The sequence below is a fragment of the Lepidothrix coronata genome, unplaced genomic scaffold, assembly GCF_001604755.1.
Source record: "Lepidothrix coronata isolate B3197 unplaced genomic scaffold, Lepidothrix_coronata-1.0 Scaffold73, whole genome shotgun sequence".
NCBI classification, from domain to species: domain Eukaryota; kingdom Metazoa; phylum Chordata; class Aves; order Passeriformes; family Pipridae; genus Lepidothrix; species Lepidothrix coronata.
The window spans coordinates 3153763-3174760 of record NW_016690253.1 but is presented as its reverse complement, the minus strand read 5'-3'; the positions used below and the strand labels follow the sequence as shown (position 1 = coordinate 3174760).

Here is a 20998-nt window from a genome sequence, read left to right as displayed (position 1 = left end):
TGTGCCCAAGGCTGATGAGAAGCTGGTGCTCTGTCCCATCTGAATAGCTGTTGCTTTTGCTGGAGCAGTGGTTAAGGACGTGCTTTTTGCTGTAGAGGGGAAGAACAGGGCAGGTGGAGCTATATTTTGTTTGTCTGATTACATATGCATGTTCTAAAAAAAGTGACTCTCCATTTTCTCTAAGGATACCTGATGAGCATTAAAAATACAATTGCAAGAATAATCAGGTCAGACTTCAAACAAATGCAGGGAAGCAGATCTGTTGAAGAAATAGATACCCTGTTATGTCACACTTTGTCTGAACAGTTCTTTAAAAAAATTATCTTCTTTTTGGAGATGAAACCAAGGCCTTTCAACCCACTTGCCCAAAAGCTGTGGTTAGCCAAGGAGTTCTAATGGGGAAAAAAAAAGCAAATCCCATAGTTTTACAGGGCTTTTCCAGAGCTTGCAGCAGTGCATGGCTGTGCTTTCAGAGAGAGTCTGTGCCTTTATGGCTCATGGAGGGTGCAGAAACAGGGTTAGGACCAGAGTGGATGGGGAGGTGCAGTTGCTGGGTAGGGGTTTAGCCCTCTGTCTTTGCTCCTTACCTTGCTGAGCAGGTTTTAAAGGCTGGGGCCTGTCTGAAGCAGCAGAGCTTGTAGCTCTAACTCTTCTGAAAAGCAGTAACTTGAAGCAGGAGCTATCCATAGCTCAGCTTGGGGGGAAAAAATCCAGATACACAAAAATGCCATCTTACAGTCACTTTACCTGCAGAGGGACACTTTCATGCATCACTGGGATGCAAATGCTTGAATAAGCTTCAGTTTAAATGGAAGTTCTTCTGGGAAGGGAAAGCAGAGATCTCCCATGGACATGTCCACTCACCAGAAATGCACGGGGTGACCTGAACAGCTGTGGCATGTGTCTGCAGGTGACACTGTTATTGTTTTACAGTTTTCCACGTGAGCTAATGAGCCTTGCAAAGACACTCTGGGAATCCTGGGCTGCCAGAAGTGCTGTGTAAAAGGAAGGGGGAGAGGGAAGCTGCTCTGAGGAGACAGGATTGTGTCCATTGTGCTGGAGTCCAGAGAGTGGCTCTGGGATCAGTCTCCTTCCTTAGGAACCAGGGAGATCCCTCCCTGCTGTTCCACCACTTCTCTGTGGGTATAAATATATGTAAAAAAACCAGTTGTGTCTTTGCACACCCAAGTCACTGGTTCTGCTCCTCAACCTACTGTCACTACACAAGGGCAAATCCTGTGTCCAGTTCTGGGCCCCTCAGTTCAAGAACAACACTGAGGTTCTGGACCATGTCCAGAGAAGGGCAGCAGAGCTGGGAAAGGGTCTAGAGGGTAAGGGTAAGTCCTACGAGGAGAGGCTGAGGGAGTGGGGATTGTTTAGCCTGGAGAAAAGGAGGCTGGGGGGGGACCTTCTCTCTCTCTACAACTCTCTGATAGGAGGCTGTAACCAGGTGGGGACTGGTCTCTTCTCGGCCACTAGTGATAGGACAAGAGGACATAGCCTCAAGCTGTGCCAGGCAATGTGTAGGTTGGACATCAGGAGGAATTTCTTCATAGAAAGGGTGGTTAGATATTAGAATGGACTGCCCGGGGGGTGGTGGCATCACCATCTCTGGAGGTGTTTAAGGACAGACCGGACTTGGTGCCATGGTCTGGTTGACATGATGGGAAGTTGATGATCTCGGAGGTCTTTTTCCAACCTCAGCAATTCTCTGATGCTGTGAAAACTGAGCGGGCTCGGAGCCGGGAGGCTGCGGCTCTGCGGGGTCCCCGCGGCAGGGCCGGGGGGCTGCGGCCAGCGCTGCTGTCCCCGAACCGCGGTGGCATCCCGGGGGTTGTCCCGGGCCCCGCTCGCATCCCGGGGGTTGTCCCGGGCCCCGCTCGCATCCCGGGGGTTGTCCCGGGCCCCGCTCGCATCCCGGGGGTTGTCCCGGGCCCCGCTCGCATCCCGGCGGCCGCGGCAGCAGCGCTTCCCTCCCGCGGCGGGCAGAGGGCGGCAGAACCCGCGGAACGGGCGGCGCAGCCCGGGCCGGGAGCTGGGATGTGCCCTGGCAGCCAACAGGGCAACTGTGCCCTGGGGAGGGCCGTCGGGGTGTTGGGCACAGCATCGCCGCCCGGGCGGGGAGGGGGTTGTCCCGCTCTGCTCTGCGCTGGTGCGGTGTCACCTCGTGTGCTGTGGGTGGCTTTGGGCACCACAACCTTAAAAAAGGCATTAAACTATTAGAGAGCATCCAAAGGAGGCCACGGTGATGGTGAAGGGTCTAGCAGGGAAGCCATGTGAGGAGCAGCTGAGGGCTCTTGGTTTGTTCAGCCTGGAGAAAAGGAGGCTGAGGGGAGACCTCATTGCTGTCTTCAGCATCTTCCCGAAGGGCAGGCACTGATCTCTGCTCCCTGGTGACCAATGACAGGACCCAAGGGAAGGGCATGAAGTTCTCTCAGGGGAGGACATCAGGAAATGGTTCTTCCCCCCAGAGGGTGGTTGGGCACTGAACAGGCTCCCCATGGAAGTGGCCACAGTCCCAAACCTGACTGAGCTCCAGGAACATTTAGACAATGCTCTCGGGCACTGTCCCACCCAAAAAGTGGTGGGACTTTTTGGGACTGTCCTGTGCAGGGCCGGGAGCTGGACTTTGATCCTGGTGGATCCCTTCCAACTGGGAGTATTCTGTGAGATGCTCATTTCCTGACTGGGTGGTGGTGCCAGGTTGTGGGGTGGCAGTGCCTGTTGTGATCAGCCTGGCCTGGATGTGGGCTCCTCCACTGGGCCCCTCTGGACAGCAGCTCTGGGCTCAGGGTTGGCCTGGGTTGGCAGGGGATGGAGCTTTCTCTCTCTGTAGCAGTTGACTCCAGGTTCACATTGATTTCCATTTGAGTCAGACACTTCCTAAAAGGCCCAGAGGGAGCTTGCACAGCATCTGTATCACTGCAGATTCCAGAGTGAGAGTCTTGCCAAGGATCTCGGTGTGTGAATAGCTCAGGGAATCCCTCTGTAACCTCCCTCTTATGGATGCCTCTTTCTAGGTCTCCTGACACAAGGTATTCTGGTGCTGCCAAAGGGTGACAGTGCCTTTTGGAAGGAGGTCCTGACCTGCTCAACCCGGTGTCTCCCCAGATGTGGTTTCCCTTCCCTTTGCATTGCAAGAAAATGTGCTGCTGTTCTGATCATAAAATGGCCTGGTTTGGAAGGGACCTTAAAGATCATCTTGTTCGAACCCCCTGCCAAGGGCAGGGACACCTTCCACCAGCCCAGGTTGCTCCAAGCCCCATCCAACCTGGCCTTGGACACTTCTAGGAATGGGACAGCCACAGCTTCTCTGGGCAACCTGTGTCAGGGCCTCCCCACTCTCACAGTAAAGCATTTTTTCCTAATATCTAATCTGAACCTACTCTCTGTCGGTTTGAGGCCATTCCCCCTTGTCCTTTCACTGTGTGCTCCTTTAAATTGTTTCTTGTTGGCTCCCTTCAGCTACTGGAAGACTGCAATTAGGTCACACTGAAGTCTTCTCCAGGCTGAACAATCCCAAGTATCTCAGCCTTCCTTCATAGGAGAGGTCTTCCTCCCTCTAATCATCTCAGTGAGCTCCTCTGGGCTCTCTGGTCCATGTCCTTCCTGTGCTGGGACCCCAGAGCTGGAGGCAGCCCTGCAGGTGGGGTCTCACCAAAAGAAAGGACTCGTAGGCTGTCATCTCCCAGCACCTGAGTAACTTTCTCAGGTGTGTCATCCCACTGTAAAACACCTCTCCTGGGTTGGGGTGACCAGGACCAGGGCTGTTCCTTGCTCTCCAGTCAGTGCACAGCACTGGCTCCTGAGGCCCTAAAGTTTGTCTGTGAAGGAAAGGCAGCTTCACCATTTCTTTTCACTTTCTCATCACATTACTTTGCAAACTGGTTGCTATTATCAGCCCAGGCTAAAAACAGTATCTGTAGCAGCAAGCACCAAACCCACACAGGAGCTGAACCTGGTTCAGATGGGTGGGTTCTCGTCCATTTTCACCTGACAAAGGTGTTTTTTTTGTTCTGGTTTAATTTTTTACCTTCTAATGGGAAGATTATCAGGCCCTTCCACCTTCCTCGAAGTGATGAAAACTCCTCATTGCTTTTCAGGTTGGTAAAATGGCAGAGAAGAAAGGGACTAAGGCAGAAACTACTTGCTCAAATATTCTGACTGCTTTGTCACTCAGGTGAAAATAGAAGGATAAAAAGGACAAAAGAACCAAGAGATGATTCTGTTTCCTCTGAAAAATTCATCTTTTTTTTACTGCTGCTCTGTCTGGTAGAGAGCTTAAAGTGGAAATTTAAGACCTTGAAGAAAAATGCAGTTTTCCAGAAGTTTCATTTTACGTTTTCACTTTAAAAATTATTGGGTTTGTTTTTTTTCTTAAAAAAAAAAAGGCAAAAAATCCAGCAGAAAATATCTTAAAATTAAAAAGCTGCCAGGATCACATCCTTATAACTCTGGTTCTTCCTAGTGGGGCAGTGCTGAAGCCTGATGCAGGTGATGTGCAGTGAGGTCTGTTTGGTTCTTGGCAGTGACTCCTCAGCCCCACCACACCATTGCACTGTCTTTTCCTCCTAATTCCCCTCTATCTCCTTCAAAAAAAGGGGATTTGGAGCCCTTTCACCTGCTGGCCTTGCCTGTGTACCCCAAAAGCAACAGGTGAGCTTATCACCTGCTTCAGTGCCACGTCCCATGGAAGTGCTTTGGAGAGGCAGTCAAGACAAAATGAGAACTGCCACCCAAGAAACCATCTGAGATTTGGTGAGGGAATGTAGTGATGGGGGGGAAATAGGTTACTTGTATCTCCCCTGGTGCCATGCAGGAAGGAGACCTCAAGTAATCCTATTTCTAGGTGTGTCAAACAGCATCTTGAGTGGAAGCCTGAGCTCCCTCCTGCTGAGGGATATCAGGTGAGACCAAGGCAAAGAGCTTTTGCTGGAGACAGCTGTGGGTTGTGCTGCCATTTTATAAATGTGAATAAGGACGAGACTGTTTATCCATCAGAAACTGATATAGGGGACAAAATACTGGAAAAGAAGGAGGAGTAATGGGCAAGATCCTCTGAAGCTGGGATGGGCACTTGAGGAACCTCAGCTTGGATCAAACCAAACCACCTGACAAGTGATCGGGATGGAAAACAGTGTTTCTGCCTGCAGGAGGCTCAGATGGGAAAGACCAAATTCCCTGAAGAAGCCAAGGGCTGTGTGTGGCCCAGGGAGGCTGTTGCAGTGGTTCAGGGGCTGCCAAGCACAGGACTGCCACGTCCAGAGCAGAGGCCAAGCAGTTGCTTGTACAGATGACCACGAGTGTGGCTGTTTTACACTCCCAGTTAAAAATATCCCATGGAAGGCAGTAAATTATATCCACATGATGAATCCTTTCTTGGTCAACAGCAGTTGGCCATCCCCAGCTGTTCCAGATGTGTTTGCTGTGGGCTGGAGGCCAAGGACAGCTGGCTGCTGATCTGGGAGGCTCAAACCACAGCTGCACAAATCCAAGCCAGGGAAAAGCATCAGAGGGCTGAAAATTACTCCCTGGAATCAGTGGTGAGACCTCATTGGTGTGGCAGCTGTAGGAGGGGTTAGCAATGTTTGCTGAGTGTGCTTTGCATGGCTTTTAGGATGCCTGGCTTCACTCTGATAGCCCTGCTTTCGCACATGTGCCTTCCCACCTCTCTGCTCGCCCACCTTCCCTCTCCCCTGACCTCTACTCTTTATGTGTCTTGTCTTTTATAGGTATGGTTTTTAGAGTAAATGAAGCACTGAATCTTAGATCAGCCTTTTCAAGAAGTTGTGCTTCCTTATAAGCAGCTCTTTTGCAAACCTGGTATTCTCTACCTTGGTTTTATTAGTCTTTTTGGCCCAAATATTTCTCTTGTAGTGTGTGTGTGTTTGTGTTTGTTTTGGTGGGAGTTTTGTTGCTGTTTGTGGGTTGTCTGTTTGTTTATTTTTCCCTAGCTTTGTTTTTAACCTTCTGCTCTTTACTAAGCTTTTTCTGCTGTGTATGCTGATGTTGCTGAGATGTTCAGAATTTGAGAAATGAAGATGGAACCTGCCTCTTTTACCTTACCCCGCCCCATGCTGTGCATATACATCAGTACAGCCCAATTACCTGACCCCCATGGATCTTCTCTCAAGAACCTCTGCCTCACTGAGTGCTTGTGTTCAATGTGGCTTTTAGGGTTTTTCTTCTTTTGCCTATTGTAGGACCTGCTGCTTTGCTCAGTAGTACTCATCACTATTGTATTAGAGTGCTTCACACATGGTAATGAATTTAATTTCACACCACCACTACTGGAAGACAGGTTATTTTTAACCTCTCTTCAAATTCGTGAGAATTGACGTGCAGAGCTTGAAGCAGCAAAGCAGTGGATGCTTTTGGCTGTCAGGCTGAAGATATCTAGGGTCACAATGCTGGAATACTCAACCCCAGAGGGATCTCTGCAGTGCAGCTGCTCCTCAGTAACAGTGGTGAGTGCCTGGCACATCTGTAAGGCAGACCCAGGAGATCTCATACCCCTGGGAATCCATACCCTATGGAAACTTGGGTTTGAGTTGTTCTGTAAGTGCTGCTCTGTAAGAGCCAGAGGCAGCACCTGCTCCCACAGAGTGGTCCCACAAGAGGAGCATCCTCCATCCTTCTGCAGCTTTATGGTTGTCTGTTTTTTGTCCCTCATTATCAGCAACAAATAGCAGTTCCCTGTAAACAGGAACTGCTGCTCTTTCGTTGTGCTAATTCAGTCTGGGACAGATGCATCTGGCTGGCTGGAAGAGCTGGAGGTCCTGTAGTGAGGTAATAGGATTATATAATTAAACACTGTCATAATTTGTTGCTCTTATATCTGTATGTGAGGGCAGCAGGGCTGCTCTGAGTTCTGGCACTCCTGATTTGAATGCTTGACTCTGTAACCTCTGTGGGCATTGCTTCTGGACAGGCTTCATGGACTGTTGGCAGCAGACACTTGTGGTCACAGCAGCATTTATGGACTCTGGTCTCCTCCCCCTGTGCTTTGGCTGCTTTTTATGATCCAGGGTCCCATGTCTTCAGCCCAGCATTTGATCATTTGGCCTTGTCTCAGCTGTTTCTACCTCTCCAGCCAGTCCCAAAATCCCTGACTTGGCAGGTCTCAGCCACTGGACACCTTTTTGTCCCTTATAATTATTTCAGGTCTTCCTTCCCCTCCAAATACCTTCCTCAGCTCACTCTGTCAAATCAAAGGAGACCCTGGTCTCACCATACCTGGATAAGCTGAGCTCAGTTTGCAGCAGTGGAGTCTCCTGGAACAAAGGCATTGCTGAGCTTCAGGTGCAAAGGCCATCAGGAGAAAAGAATCACAAGGAAAGAGGGAACTCTGGTGTGCTCAGGGACCTACCACATCTGGACACTGACTGTACTTTCACCAAGACAGATGCATTCCTACTGTGGATATTCAGTATGGGCTTGTGCCCTTGCACTTTGAAGGGCATTCAGAAAGGTTGGTTTGGGGCTGAGTGGAGTCCAGCTCTCTGCAGCAGTATGGGAAATCTGTGCTTCTTTGTCCCTTGCATTTCTGCTTCTGTTAATACTGATACTGGCCAACACTTTACCAGGGATAATGAGATGGACTTCAAGTGATGCCATGGGATCATTTTCCTTGTGGATCAATGCTTGGGTTGGCTCAGCAACACAGCTACAGAGCACGTGTGTGAGCAAGAGATGGGAGAGGAATACAAGTGAAAAGGAAGGTGGCAACTCCTGCTGGAATATGTGACTAATTGCTGTGCTTTGAATCCAGGGGATTTGAGAAATGTCGGTGCAGAGGCTGATTAATTAGTGGTGATGTCACTCTGTTGGCAATTCCAGGGCAGGCCAGCTGAAACATCACCTTTGGGTGTAGATATAATCCTCAACACAGTAATCTGCATTAAAGAAGTGCATAAGATGTAGTTGCTTCAAGATAGCCATAGCAAAGCTGAAAATCCTGCCACTGACAGGGCAGGGAAAGGGAGTTTGCCCTTTTGTTTTGCAGTTTGATTGAGGAGTGTGTGCCTGTGCCTCTCCCTGGGACTCTCTGAGTGTGTGTCTGCCCTGGAGAAGTTGTAGCTTCATCCAGTTACCCTGCTGCTCAGCAAAAGCTTTCCTGCAGCAAGATACTCCCTGGCTTCCTTGGCATCTGAAGACTGCTTCACTAACCCCCCCCACCCAAAAACAAAATTAGGGAGGGGTGAAGTCTTGCAGTTGGGTTGTGTTGGGCTGTGTTTGAGGCTGCCATGCTGCACCTTATGGCCATGCCCTGCAGCAAGAGGCTTGAATCTGGATGAATCTTTGCAGGCTGCCAAAATGGCCCTTTAGTAAAAGTGGGTAAAAGTTTCCCATCTGGGGACAAAACTTCCAGCATTCCTTCCTAATACTGCTGAAGTAAAAAACTTGGGAGGGCTTGTCTTCCTTCAGTGGTCTGCCAAAGCCCTTTCTGCCTGAGGGCTGCTTTGGCTTTGTGGAAAAAGATAAAGATGAGCAAGGGATTTCTGGGTCTACTGGGGTGAGATAAGGGCCAAACCTCCTCCTTCCCCCACAGCCTCTCTACAGTGTCTTTTCATCTGCTGATGGGTTCTGCTTTCTTCCCACCTGATTTTTTTTTCCCTCCTCTTTATATAATTTTTTCAATTTTGTTGTTGGCAGCTCTTCTGTTTCAGATCCTCTTCAAACTTAATTAATGTGCTGCTTATTCCCTCTTCCAGATCAGTAATTATTACATTTAATAAGACTAGATCTAGTCCTGATCTGAGCATTACCTCCTGCTATCTCACCATGTTTCAGTTTGCCATGATGTTACAGCTCACAGGAATGCAGTAGCACATCAGTCCATGCAAAAAGGTCAGAGTAGCTTTCTTGTCAAATAAAGAACAAAAATATATATCAGAGCTAGGAAAACAGACCTCAGCTCGTGTTGTTAAACAGAAGGTGGAAAGAGAAGCTGCTGTAGAGGTATTTTTTCCTGGCACAGCTCCTGACATTTTGGGTGGCTCCAGATCTGCAATCCACAGAGCGAGGTCCGTTCTGCTGCTCCCGGGGCAAACACGTGAGCCTGCTCCCCCCTGTGAAAGAGGATTGTGGGTTCCTGCAATTTAGAAAAGCTCTTTCTTCCCTCTCTGCCTGGCTAATTATCATCTCTGCATCTGCAAATTGTCAGGTTTCCATCAAAATCTTGGTGGTTTGTATGTGGAGAAATTTCCCCTTGTGAAAGAAAAATAAACGTCCTATTGACAACCCTGGCTGGGGACCTTCGAGATGTGCTCCACCCCCAACGCCTCCCTCCAGACCAGGGAAGCTATCTGGGGGTTGCATATCTAATGCTTAATGCTTCCCACTGATCTATTGTAGGAGAAATGTAACAAAGTAGCCTGATTAACTGGGATTGAAGGAATTAAGCCCATGTTTGTGGAGATAGCGATCAATGAGGTCTCTTTTAACACACTTGTTACTCTGGGCTTCCTTTGATTGGCATATCAGCAGCTACACACCATAAATTACCTTGATGGATTCCCCTGTGCCTCTGAATTTAAAAGAGATGAGGCACAGGGTTATTTTAGTTAATATTCCAGTGTGCTGTGCAGATGCTCTGCAGTTTGTCTTGACTCATAACCTCTGTTCTTTCACTTCTAAAGTCCTGTCCATGGAAACAGTGCTGCAGCTGTCCTTGAACCTGCCTCTGGGCTTCCTGTAGCTCCCATGTTCCTTGACCCAAGAGTCCTTTCTGCCTGGACCGTTCCTTAAACAGTAAATGCCTTGAGGAGGGAGCAAGTGCTGTGAGACTGAGGCGGATTAATTACTGACACAGACTCTTGGCAGGACCTTGCAGGTTCTCCCAGGTGACCAGCTGGGGCTGCTGGCAGGGATCCTGGAGAGAATGAGCTAAAGAAGTGTTCCTGGATGCATGTGGGTCCACAGCAGAAATTTTGGTGCTCCCCATTGCAGCCCATCAGCTCAGTGAAGTGAGAGGCTGCCTTCCTCAGATTAGAAAGCACTTGAGGATGTCATTTACTCAGGCAGATTTCCCAGCTGACTGAGCATTCTTATTGCACTAATTACAAATCAAGAGGGTGGTGTGTGCACTGGCTCCCACACAGCAGGAGCTCTCCTCCCTAATGGTGGGGCTGGCTGGACTGGGAAAAGCAGAATGGATCTTGATCACAATTATCCTCTCCCCTCCTATCAGCTGGAGCAAAGTAAAGCTTACTCTGGTAAATCCTGCAAAGTTTGGTGCTCAGGTGCTGCAGCTGGTGCCCTCTGCATTCTGGGGCCCAAGTCCAGCCCTGCAGATGGAGTCTGTCAGCACTGGGGCTCACTCAGACCTGAGACCCTGACTCACACTGGCTGCTGCCTTGGAGTCACCAGAATAGTCCAGAACCTGGGACTTGAGAGGCACGTGAAGGAAAAAAAAACACCTGAGTTTTCGGTAGGTGTTTGACCAAGCCATTGCAGGACTGTCTTGCTCTGACTGTTTTCAGCTGGTGTGGGAGGGAGAAGACTTAGGAAAAGTTGCTGGTTTGAATTTCCCTGCACTGAAGGTTGGTAGGCTTTGGGGTATGGAGCTCAGTGGAAACATCATAAGCCAACCAGCTTTAGGGCTTCCCTCTGTGTGGGGCTGTTCTGGATCATGCAGCTTGGCCTGTCAGGAGTATTGCTGGTTTGGGGGCAGTTACAGCATCTCCTTTCTCATTTTGAGCGTCCTTTGATTCCCCGGGTCTGTGTTTTCCTGTTTGGCTGAGGCTGGCTGCATTTCCAGAGGCTCCATGTCCCATTGCCAGGCAACTGATAGCAGCAGAACATCTGCCTGTCCCTGTGCCCTGGGGCTCTCCCTCCCGTGCAGAACCGCTTTGCTCTGCCCTGTGCCTTCCTGTCATCAAGTGCACAACTCCTCTTGCTTTTTGTCTCTGACCTGTTTACACTGAAAAAAACCCAAACCCCTCCTGAAGCAGACAGGTCCTGGGAGAGCACTGACTATCAGTTGTACATTTGTAGTCACAGCTACAGCTGGATTCTCCAAAGCTCTGTGCCAGGAGGGAGTTCCAGCTGCCTGCCCTGGGACCTGTAGCCTCGTGCCTGCCTGAGCGTTGGCCCAGTTCTGGCATCCAGCTGGTGCTGTGGTTTCCAGTGCACGTGCCTGAATGTGTTCCAGAGAGTGGGAGTCACCATCAATCTTAATGAAGTTAGGCATAGATGGGACCTGGACTGATGGCTGAGCCAGTCCTGCAGCATCCATCCACTCCTGGCTCCAGCTGTGCAGAGGGGGTGTGCATGAGGAGTTGTGTGAGTGGCAGGGAGACAGCCCTTGGGCTTTGAACTGCTCCTATTTTTGGTGCCCTACCACATGCCAGGACAAGGCTAACACATAAACCATTTCTGGCCAGTTCCTCCTTTCATTAACTACTGAGCTTGGCTCAGCCTCAGCTTCCACCCGGGTGGCTCCAGCAGCCCGTTGCAGTGGCCTCTCTCGCAGCCACCACTCACCTTAATATCATGAAGAGCTCTTATTACCTGGGTCTCTGCTGTTTTATTTCAGCTAATTAGAGCTGGTAAGATCCACTCAGTGTCAGGCAGTGGCCTCAGCTCCCATGCTCCTTGTAAACTTTACCAAACGTGACAACACACGAATCCTTTCAGGGGCCACAGCACAGGCTGTGTGGTGACATTTAGAGCTCTGTTAAAGTAGCAGGTTCAACTGAGGTCTTTGGGAAGCTTCTCTGCTGCTAACAGGCTCTGTCTACAACCATACAGTGTGGCTGACTATCCTGTTTGATGGAGAGGATCCTAAAATTGCTGTTTTGATGGAAGTACAGTCAGTGTCCAGATGGGGGAGGTTTCTGAGTGCACCAGATTTCACTCTTCCTGTGGGATTTTTTTCTCCTAATGGCCTTTGCACCTGAAGCTCCCTGTGCCAGGAGGTTTGCTGCTGTTTGGTGTGCAGCTGAACACTGAGCTCAGCCTATCAAACTATGATGAGACCTGTTGACAAAGAGAGCTGGGGAACGTATTTAGAGGGGAGGGAAGACCTGGAATAACATATTGCATGTGATATGAACATAGGGCATTTTCCAAACACTTCAGCTAGTGCTGTCAACCCTGCAATTTTTGGTGTGAACCTCCCCATATTTGGGCCTGTTTCAAGTTCCAGGTTTTGGCTCCATGCCACCCTTCATTCCTTCTGAATAAAAATTGACTTCACAGCTCCGTGAGTGCAGAAACAAACTCAGAAGGACCCTGGATCAGGAAAACAAACAAGCAGGACTCTTCAGGCCAGCCTTCTTAAGCACTTGATTTAGGTGAGTGTTAGGTATCCAAATTTTTAAGAATATTTGGACTTGACAAGCATGCGCAGTGTTAGAAATAGAAATGCTGAGATATCCAAAACCTTATGACTCCACAGGGGGATTTTTGAACTGCTGCTGCTGTTGTAACTGCAGAAGAGAAAAGGAAGAGTATGTGAGCAGGTCTGTCTCTCCAGGTTTATTTTTGCTCTTGCCAAGGGACTGCAGGACAAATACAGTGTCTTTCAGGCCCATTAGCTTTTATGAATTTGTTCCACTGCCAGCACTATAGCTTCTGGAATTTGAGACAGCTATCCCTGCTAAAAGCTCTGGTACTTCTCCATGTAGTTGGACGTGGCTTCTGGAGATTTGGGTGGACATGTTTTGCCATAGAAACAGGGCTCCAGCTCTTTGCTTTGCCAGGATCTGCTGAGCCACAGACCTTGAGCTCTGCAGTGTCTTGCAAGAAGGGTTTTTTAGCTCTGTGAGTTGTTGTGTGGGGATGCATGTTGAGCATCCATGTGAAATGAAGATACGTAGCTGTGCCAGTGCTCCTTGCTGGATTTCCTTGGGCATGTCTAAGCTATGGATAAACCCCCAGATACGCTGGAGCCCTAATCTAAGGCAACAAGATTTATGTGGTCTTGTATAGAAACGCTGCAAGCATCCCTTGGGATCATGTATGGAGAGCAGCACCTCTCAGGGAATGTGGAAAGGTGATGGAAAATGATCATCTTTTCCACTAGTGCACATTTGACCTGTCTGCCTGCTTGTGGACTGTTTGTGACCTCAGATGAGTTATTTGATGGCTCTGCCTTAGCCCATCACCTTCCTCTTCCCACGAGCACAGCTCTGCAGCGCTCCAGCAGCTTCCTGAAGATACTTTACCTCTCACTTACTTTGCCAGGCTTCTGTTGACTAAAATTCTGGTGGCAGGAGCCACCTTTGCGTTTTCTTGCCAGGATTTAGCCCCAGCATTATCAGGTGCTTGAAATTTATGGGTGGAGTGACAAACTGCATAACATGTGGGATGCAAAGAAAAAGCTCTCAATTTTCTAAGGTTCAGAGGGGGAGAATTTCAGCAGCAAGAACACGGTGTTTGCTGTGTGCTTGGGAGGGTGAAAGGAGCATGTTCTGCATCCCCTTCCCAATGCCCCAAGGAAAAAATGTGTAGGAAAGTCAGTTCTTGTGGGGGCCAGCAGATTCTAGTCACCTGCTTTGAACTGTGTGAGGGTAAAGGTTGCTCTTGAGCTGTTTCTGGATAGCAGGGAGAGCACAACATTTTGGGGGGCTCTTTGTTCCCTCCAGGAAGGCTTCACAGACATGGGGGGGGGAGCTGCCTTGCCATGAGGGAAGGAATTACTGCCTTTCTGCCTCAGCCCAGTGCTACTCCTGTTTGCTGGGGCTTGGCCCAAGATCCTGCTCCCTCCCTGAGGGCAGCAGAGCACCAGCTCATTGCTGGTTTGCACAGGTGGCTCCAAATCACCAGCTTTTGGATACTGTCCCCTGGGAAGACTATTAGGCTTTGTTTGAGGGGTGCACATGTGATGCCCCACGGGGCAAACGGCAGCTCTGCTGTGCCTGCTGAGGGCACGGCACAGCCCTGGCAGGGAGGCTCCCAGCAGCATCCACGGTGAGCTGTGACCCCGGCTCTGGCCGAGGACGCAGGCAGGTGGCTGATTTACGGCCAAAAGGAGACGGGGGTCTCTCCGAGTGAAGCTGGAGGCGAGTTGCCATGGAGATGGGCTAATAAAGCACCAGCAGCAGCCGGCTCTGACGCTGCTATGGCTGCAGAGAGAGGCCGGGTGGGGAGAAGGGGCAGCTGGCCAGGTGGGGATGGAGAGTGAGAGGAAGGAGAACACCAGGAGAGCAGGACAGGAGTTTGGTCTGTAAGACTGTTGAGATGGCCCTGAGTGCTTTGAGAGTGGAAGAGATGATGGGAGAAAAGAGCCCCTTTCTCCCAGCTCTTTGGGAAGCAGAGGTGTCATCGTGGTGCTCCTTGGCAGTGAATGGGACCAGCAGTTTTTAGGGAAATGGTTGGGCCCCTATACAGGGAGAGGATCTTCTATTCTGATTTACTGACTGCATCAGCCACCTGTCTGTAGGCTGGCTGCTTTTCCTGGCAGCAGGAGAGGGCTCCAAAGACAATGTCGGTTTGTAGGGGCTGCCTCACACAGGACTGGTACAAAGGACTCTGCTGTGCTCAGCACTAGGTCCTGTTTTCTCCACACATCAGCTGCTCCATGCCAAGGCAGGTGCCTGCACAGGAGCAGTCAGGACCTTCCTAAGTGCAGTGTCCTCCCTGTGCTGATGATCCTTCATCCTTGGAGCAGGGCTGTGCTGCCCCGTGCCCCTGGAACACTGTGTTACCAGGACATGCCCTCTCAGCACACTGCCCTCCTGCCTTTCAGCACAGGGGAAGGTCAGATGTTCCCTGGCTCAGTCCTTTATTGCAACATAACTGCAGCCAGCTCCCTTGGATGCTGAGTGTGGGTGTTGGGGGGGAAGGGTTGGACAGCATGGACTGGCCTCCAAAAAGGTGGGTGTGCTGGAGATGTGCTGCACATCCCTCAGCTCTGGCTCCAGCCTGCACCTTCAGAATGGACCCTCCTGCTTTGCTATGGCAGGGCTTAACCCTGCAGTTCCATTCAGTTCAAGGGCACTGTAGCACGGACCTAAACCCAAGCATACTTTAATTCTGGCTGGTTGAGCAGGATGATGGGAAGGAAAGGCTTAGCTAAATTATTAGCAAGATATTCCCAGGCTGCTGTACTTCCATTTTGAGTAATATGGTGACAGCCATATTTTAACCCTGACCACCATAAGAAGGGTTTGCCTCAAAGCCATGAGCCCCTGGAGTGTGCCAGAGTTCAGGGAGGTGTTCCAGCAGGGAAGGAGAGGGTATATAGTTTAAGAAAGAAATAAAAAGCCTTATGATGGAGTGATGCATTAAAAGATAATTGCTTACAGGTTTCACAAGGTGTTTTTATGTCTCCTAAATTGATGGATGTATCCACAGAGAGTGATGCTCTTAATGGAGGGTTACCTTTGCTTCTGAGCAGAGCAGAGATCGAGGCAATTACAGCTGGTAATGCCAGATATTGATAATACTACCCCTATCCCCCAAAGACAAGGTTTTCTGAAGCTGGACTTCTTAAGCTAGCTAATGCCTGCTTCCCTGGCCAAAGCCTCTTCTCCTGCTCCCAACAGCATCCTCTGTTGTTCAAACCCATCCTGTGCTGCTGCTGGATAGCCCTTGTATCTTAATTCTGTCATCATGCACTCTCCAGGTGGCAGGAATACTCACTTCCTTTATGGGTCAGTTGGTTTTTGGCACTGGCTGGGATGAAGGATGATTTCCACTGCCTCCATCATTAACAGGGCCTCCCTTCATGTCCCTGCAGGGCTAGATGGTGGGATAAGCCAACCAGCCCTTCCCGTGGCAGGAAAACCCTAAAGGGGCATGAAGAGCTTTGGGATGTGTCTGGTGCGGTCTCTCTGAGCCAGGAGGATTTTGAGTTCTGGAGACCCTAATTTAGGGTGGATTTTAGGTGCTGTACCTCTTGCTCTGCTCTTAGCACCTCACTGTTCAGGTGACTAAAACTTGTGCTTTCTTTTCTGTCTGCACCCAACTACGGCCTCTTCCCCCACCTTTGGAAGAGCTTGGTGTGTGCTGTGGCTACAAGGGGAGGAAATTATTTTGATTTTTAGATTCTTGGAAAAGCTTTTATGATAAATGGCCTTATGCCCAAGACTATTTCAGGCTGCTGGCAGTGTCAGAGGAGGTCTCTGAGCAGAGGAGGCAGTCTTCAGTGAAGACCTCTCAGGGCAGAGTGAGATGTTGCTCCTGGGGAAGTCTGCATGGCTGTTGCTCATGGATGAACAGGCCTCAAGAGAAGCATGGTTTCCATTGTCTGTGACTATTGTTAGCACTACTTAAATCTGTAAATCTTGGAATGTTCTTCAATATGAGCCATTTAAAATCCTGAGTCATTTCTGTCTCCGGATATGCCTGTCTCGCTGATTCTGTTCTCATATCCAAGGCAGTCCATGCCAGCAGCTGAATCAGTTTGGAAAGGAGGAAGAAAAAGTATTAGGAACATTTCTGCTCTCACCCTCAAGCCTCAGTGTTCTTAAGTCTGGTCCCATCTCTGGGCATGGTCATCTCAGTGATATTCTCCAATTGGAGTGTCACCTTCCAGTGGGAAGAAGGTGGACCAGATCCTTGGGGCTTTTAGCCAAGTGAATGGATGTGCCTTGGGACTCCCTCTGAGCTCTTCTCTATTCCCTTGCCAACATGCTTTTGTTCACAAGCATATAAATCAGGAACAGAAGATGTGCCTTGGAGGAAACTTAAATATAAGCAGAAATTGTGTGAATCAGTATGGCCAAATTGTGTTGCTTTCATGGCTCTTCCTTAGCTGGTCATGCTCTCAGCAGGAGGTTGGACTGGCTGATGTCCTGAAATCTCTTCCAGTATGAATTTTCCTATGATTTGTTCTAGTTTTGGAGACCAGCAAAAAATGCTCCTCTGCTGGCATGCACACACAGCTGTCCTCTTGAGTGATGCTTTATAGTATGGCAGGAGGAATTCAATGCAGAAGCAGATTTTTAAAAAATGGGAATAGCCCCACACCATGTGTTGTTGTCATTCACATATGAGCAGTCTAAGGACAATTAAAATGTTGGCTGTCCCCACAAGATCTCAAAAGTAAGGTCCTTGCTGTTCAGTCAAAATATCTTGCAGAGATCAGAAAATAATAACTTGAAGGTCTTGCTGCTGCTGCAGCAAAATTGTCCTGTGAGTATTCAATCTGCATCAGCTGGGGTTGGATGTAATGCTGAGGGCTGGAGAAACTTATCTTGATTACATACAGTTTGTGGAAGCCACAGAGCTCCTGTAAAGGAGCCAAGTGTTGCAGTAACACCAAGGACTCTTCCTCCTCTGGTCTAAAAGATGGCAGATTTGATTGTGGGGACCCTGTGTTGGACTATGCTCAGTTTTTGTTCAAGATGTTGGTCCTCAGATCTCGTGAGCTCATCAGGTCTTGATTATGGACCCTACTCAGCAGAGGAAAGCAGAACTGGCATTTGAACCTCTGCTAACAGATATATCTGGATTAATAAAGACCGTGATCAGGTCTCCTCTTACTGTCTAGGCACATGTCATGATGGGTGCTTCTATCTCACCAAAGGCAGGATGGCTGTGTTCTGTAGGGATGAGGTAGAAGAGTGATTGCCCCTACCTTTCTCCTGGAAGCAAGAATTGGGTCATTTTCTAATGTCCAAAGGCAGAGAACTGACAGTTAAACTGGATTTAATCACTCATGCCTTGAGGGCTTTCATCCTGAAGAATGTTTTCATGTCATTTTAAGTATTCAAAACCAAGAGTAATTTAGAGGAGCTTTGGGGTGGTCTGTAATGCCTGCAGGTTGTGATCCTTTATCCCACCCTGCATCCTCAGAGACAGAGGAAAGGGTTATGTACCTTGGAGTCACAGCTGCAGCTGAGCCTTGCACTGCGTGTTCACCGAGGAGAGCTCTGCAGGGACAATATATTTTGAGTGCACCTTACTGTCAGCTTTCGCCTTCCCAGCTCTGCTGTCGTGTGGCTCTGCAAAACCTCCAAAGCCCAGCCAGCTCTGCCCAGCACATCGTGCATTGCCCTTCCTCTGGCATCCCTGCGCTTCCACGCTGATTCTGCCCTTCCTTTCACTGCCTACTTCTTGCTGCGTTTTAACCTCTCTTCCTCTTCTCCCCTTCCCTTGCATTTGTTTTCCTCTGCGCATCGTTTTATTGCGATATATAAACCTCGGCAATTCCAACCTGGCGGGGCCAAACTTCCCTTTTCCGCTGGCAGACCAGGGATCCGGCCAGGCCGTGCGGTGTGGAGGCAGGTTGGCAGGAGCTGGGGCGCAGCGCACCCCTGGGGGTACTGCCCACCTCCTTCCCAGAGCATCGGCGCCCCGGGGAGCTCCCCCCTTCAACAGGTAGGCGCTGGGAGCAGCCAGCCTTGCTCTGCTCACCCTCCTGCGCGGAGAGGATGGCGGGGGCCGCCGCGGTGCTGTGAGGCCGGGGCTTGCCGGAGGAGCCCGGGGCATCAAACGCTTTGGGGCGGGGGAGGCGGCCCCAAGCCGGGGCAGGGAGAGCGGCGGCGCCCCGTGCCCGCTGCCTGCGCGGCGGGGCGGGCGGCTCCGCACAAAGCGGGTGGGTAAACCCTCCTCCGGGGCGCGGGGAGAAGGAGGAGGAGAGGAGGAGGAAGGCGGGGGGATGCTGCTCCCCTCCCTCCCTCCCTCTCTCTCTGCCTCGCTCGCCGCGGCCGGAGCAGCGCGCAGGCGGCTCTGGCAGCCCCGGCACGGCGGGCTGGGGGCGCGCAGCCCCGCGGAGCGCTGCGGAGCGGAGCGGGCTCCGGCCGCCCCCCGAGCCCCCCGCCGGGGCAGCCGGCGCGGTGGTGAGTGTGGCGCGGGCGGGGCGCGGCGGGTCCTGTCCCCGGTCCCCCGGGGCTCCCCGCTCCGCTCCGCGCATCCCCCGCGGAGAAGCGCCCCGGCGGGCGCTGGGGAGCGCGGCCGGCGGTGCGGACCTGGGGTTGGGGATGGGGCTCCGCGGGGCTGCGCCGGCCCCTGGCTACTGTGCGGGGGCCGGTGAACAATAGAGCGGCGGGGGAGGGTGGCGGCTCTGCCCGAAGCGCATCCCTTAGAGGGCGGGGGGAGGCTCGGCTGGGCGGCCGCGGGGTCGGAGCATCTCCGCTCCCGCAGCAACTCCGGCGCGTATCGGTCCGGAGCCGTGCCGGGGGTGTTCCCCGTCGGGGACCCCCGGGGATCCAGCCCACCCGCCTGGCACTGCCGGATGGAGAGGGGGGAGAGAGGCTGCGGTGAGAAATGTCTGGACAAGGGTAATCCTGAGACCCCTTCCTGGACCCGGACGGGAAATGCGGGGGAAGGGCTGAGCAGGGAGACCAGTGTAGTAAAGCAAAGTCGAATTTCCCCCTCAATCTTGCAGCCAGGCCTAATGGACACAGGTGCGGGGTCGGGGTAGGGAGGGAAAGGAGTGTTTGGGGCTACAGTCGCTGAGGCTGGTATGGAGGGAGAGGGAAAAGAGCTACAGATGTTTTCTCCTTGCTCCAGAGTTACTGATGCTGTGATATGGATCATTAAAAATGAGTAGCCTAATGCAATTAAGAGGTAGACAGTCCCCACTGCAACACTTATCCATTGTTCCTTGCTCTGCCTTCTGCCGGAGTGATTCTCGCCTGGACGAGAGAAGTACAACTGAACAAATAGTTCATTTCCCTGGCCAAATGCATCTGTAGTGTCTCCCCCGAATCTGCTGCTGACTGGCTGAAAATGCAGCAACATCCTCTGACAGAAGGAGAGAGCTGGGACCCTCTGGTGAGACTCCCACTGCCGTGGGCCAGCAGGAGCAGCTTGGAGTGGCTGCTCGCCTGGCTTGTTTTGACGGTGGCAGCAGCAGACCAGGTTTCCTCCCTCACCTCTTGGTCCTTTTAGCTTCCTTTAGGGGAGTGTGAAGAAGAAAAATAGCAGGTGCTGAGGCAGGACCAGCCCACAACTAGAAGATGCTACTTGTGGTTCAGGCGAGTCCTCTCCTTCCTGTAGCTTCTCTCTTAACTTTCTCTTTGCCCTGGAGGATAAGGGATTTCGGGGTGTTTCGAGGTGATGCTGTTTTGGTGGAGTTTTGCCAGCCTGCCCTTCAGCCTGTGCCTGTGGTGTCTGGGTGCCCTGCAGCACACACATGAACAGGCACAGAGGTGAGAGCCTGACCCTCCTGCTCTTTTCCGAGAGAGCTCCGAGCAGCTGGAGGGGTTGCGGCTGCACCGGGGCCCTCGGCACATGTTTGCCTGGAGGCTTCTGCGTCCTTTCCTCTGGAATCTCCTCCTGGTTGGCAGCGTGCAGCAGAGCCCAGCGTGTGGGGAGGCACAGATGCATTGTCTACACCGCTGCGAGACTCTCTCGGCACTGGGTGGCTGCTGCTTTTCCTCGCTTTGGAGCTTCTTTTCCCAAGTCTGCATCATGGAGCTTTTCTCCTCCTGCTCTTTCTCCTTTCCTCTTCCTTCTTTGTCTGTAGACTGCTGCCTGTCCCACTTCACTCTCAGCTTCTTGTTCGTCTTTTCCTGCTTAGTCTATTCTTTCCCCCCAGTTTCTTTTTGTCTAAGTAGACCATGTCCTCTTCAGCCTGCTTCTCTCGACACTGGGGATGCAGCCCAGCCCCTCATCTCAGTCGGAGTATTCCTGCCAACTGTTTACAAAAAGTAGCACAATACCCAGGCTGAACGCTGACATAATTACATACCCAGCCAGAGAGTGTAGTAAATAATCCAGCTTTTCAAGCTTTTGCCCAGTAGTGAGTCTTTTGCCATCTCCTTTGCCCATGGGCTAAATGTATTATACTTGGCTTGCATTTACTTATATTCTGGAAACACGAAGTCAGCGCAGTTGGCGCAGCCGTGTGTGGTACCAGGGTGGATGTAGGTTGATGTCTTGCACCATGTACACTCACTGTGCCCGTGTGCACGGTGTGTCTGAGTATGCACAACACAGCTCTGCTCCTGGGGTCAGGCTCTGGCTGTTGTGCTCGGTGAGCGTGAGGGCTGTCAGGGAAGGGACAGCTGCTGAGGTGTGGACATTGTTCCATCAGGGAAGGAAAAATGGCTGTGGGGGTGAAGGTCAAAAGCGCCAGCGAAAACCGCAGGGCTTGGCA

The 20998-nt window shown here is 51.1% G+C and overlaps 1 protein-coding gene across 2 annotated transcripts in view; it reads left to right on the top strand.

Annotated features, from left to right (window-relative positions):
- The first annotated feature begins 12221 nt into the window (after window positions 1–12221).
- Window positions 12222–20998, top strand: part of GABRA3 (gamma-aminobutyric acid type A receptor alpha3 subunit) — a 79591-nt gene continuing 70814 nt past the window's right edge. Inside the window, exon 1 of one of the 2 annotated variants that reach the window (XM_017819293.1) lies at window positions 12222–12299. The gene's annotated coding sequence lies outside the window, so the exon portion shown is untranslated. Of the gene's footprint in view, window positions 12300–18667; window positions 18735–20998 lie in introns of those variants that run through there. The other variant, XM_017819294.1, reaches the window with a different exon arrangement.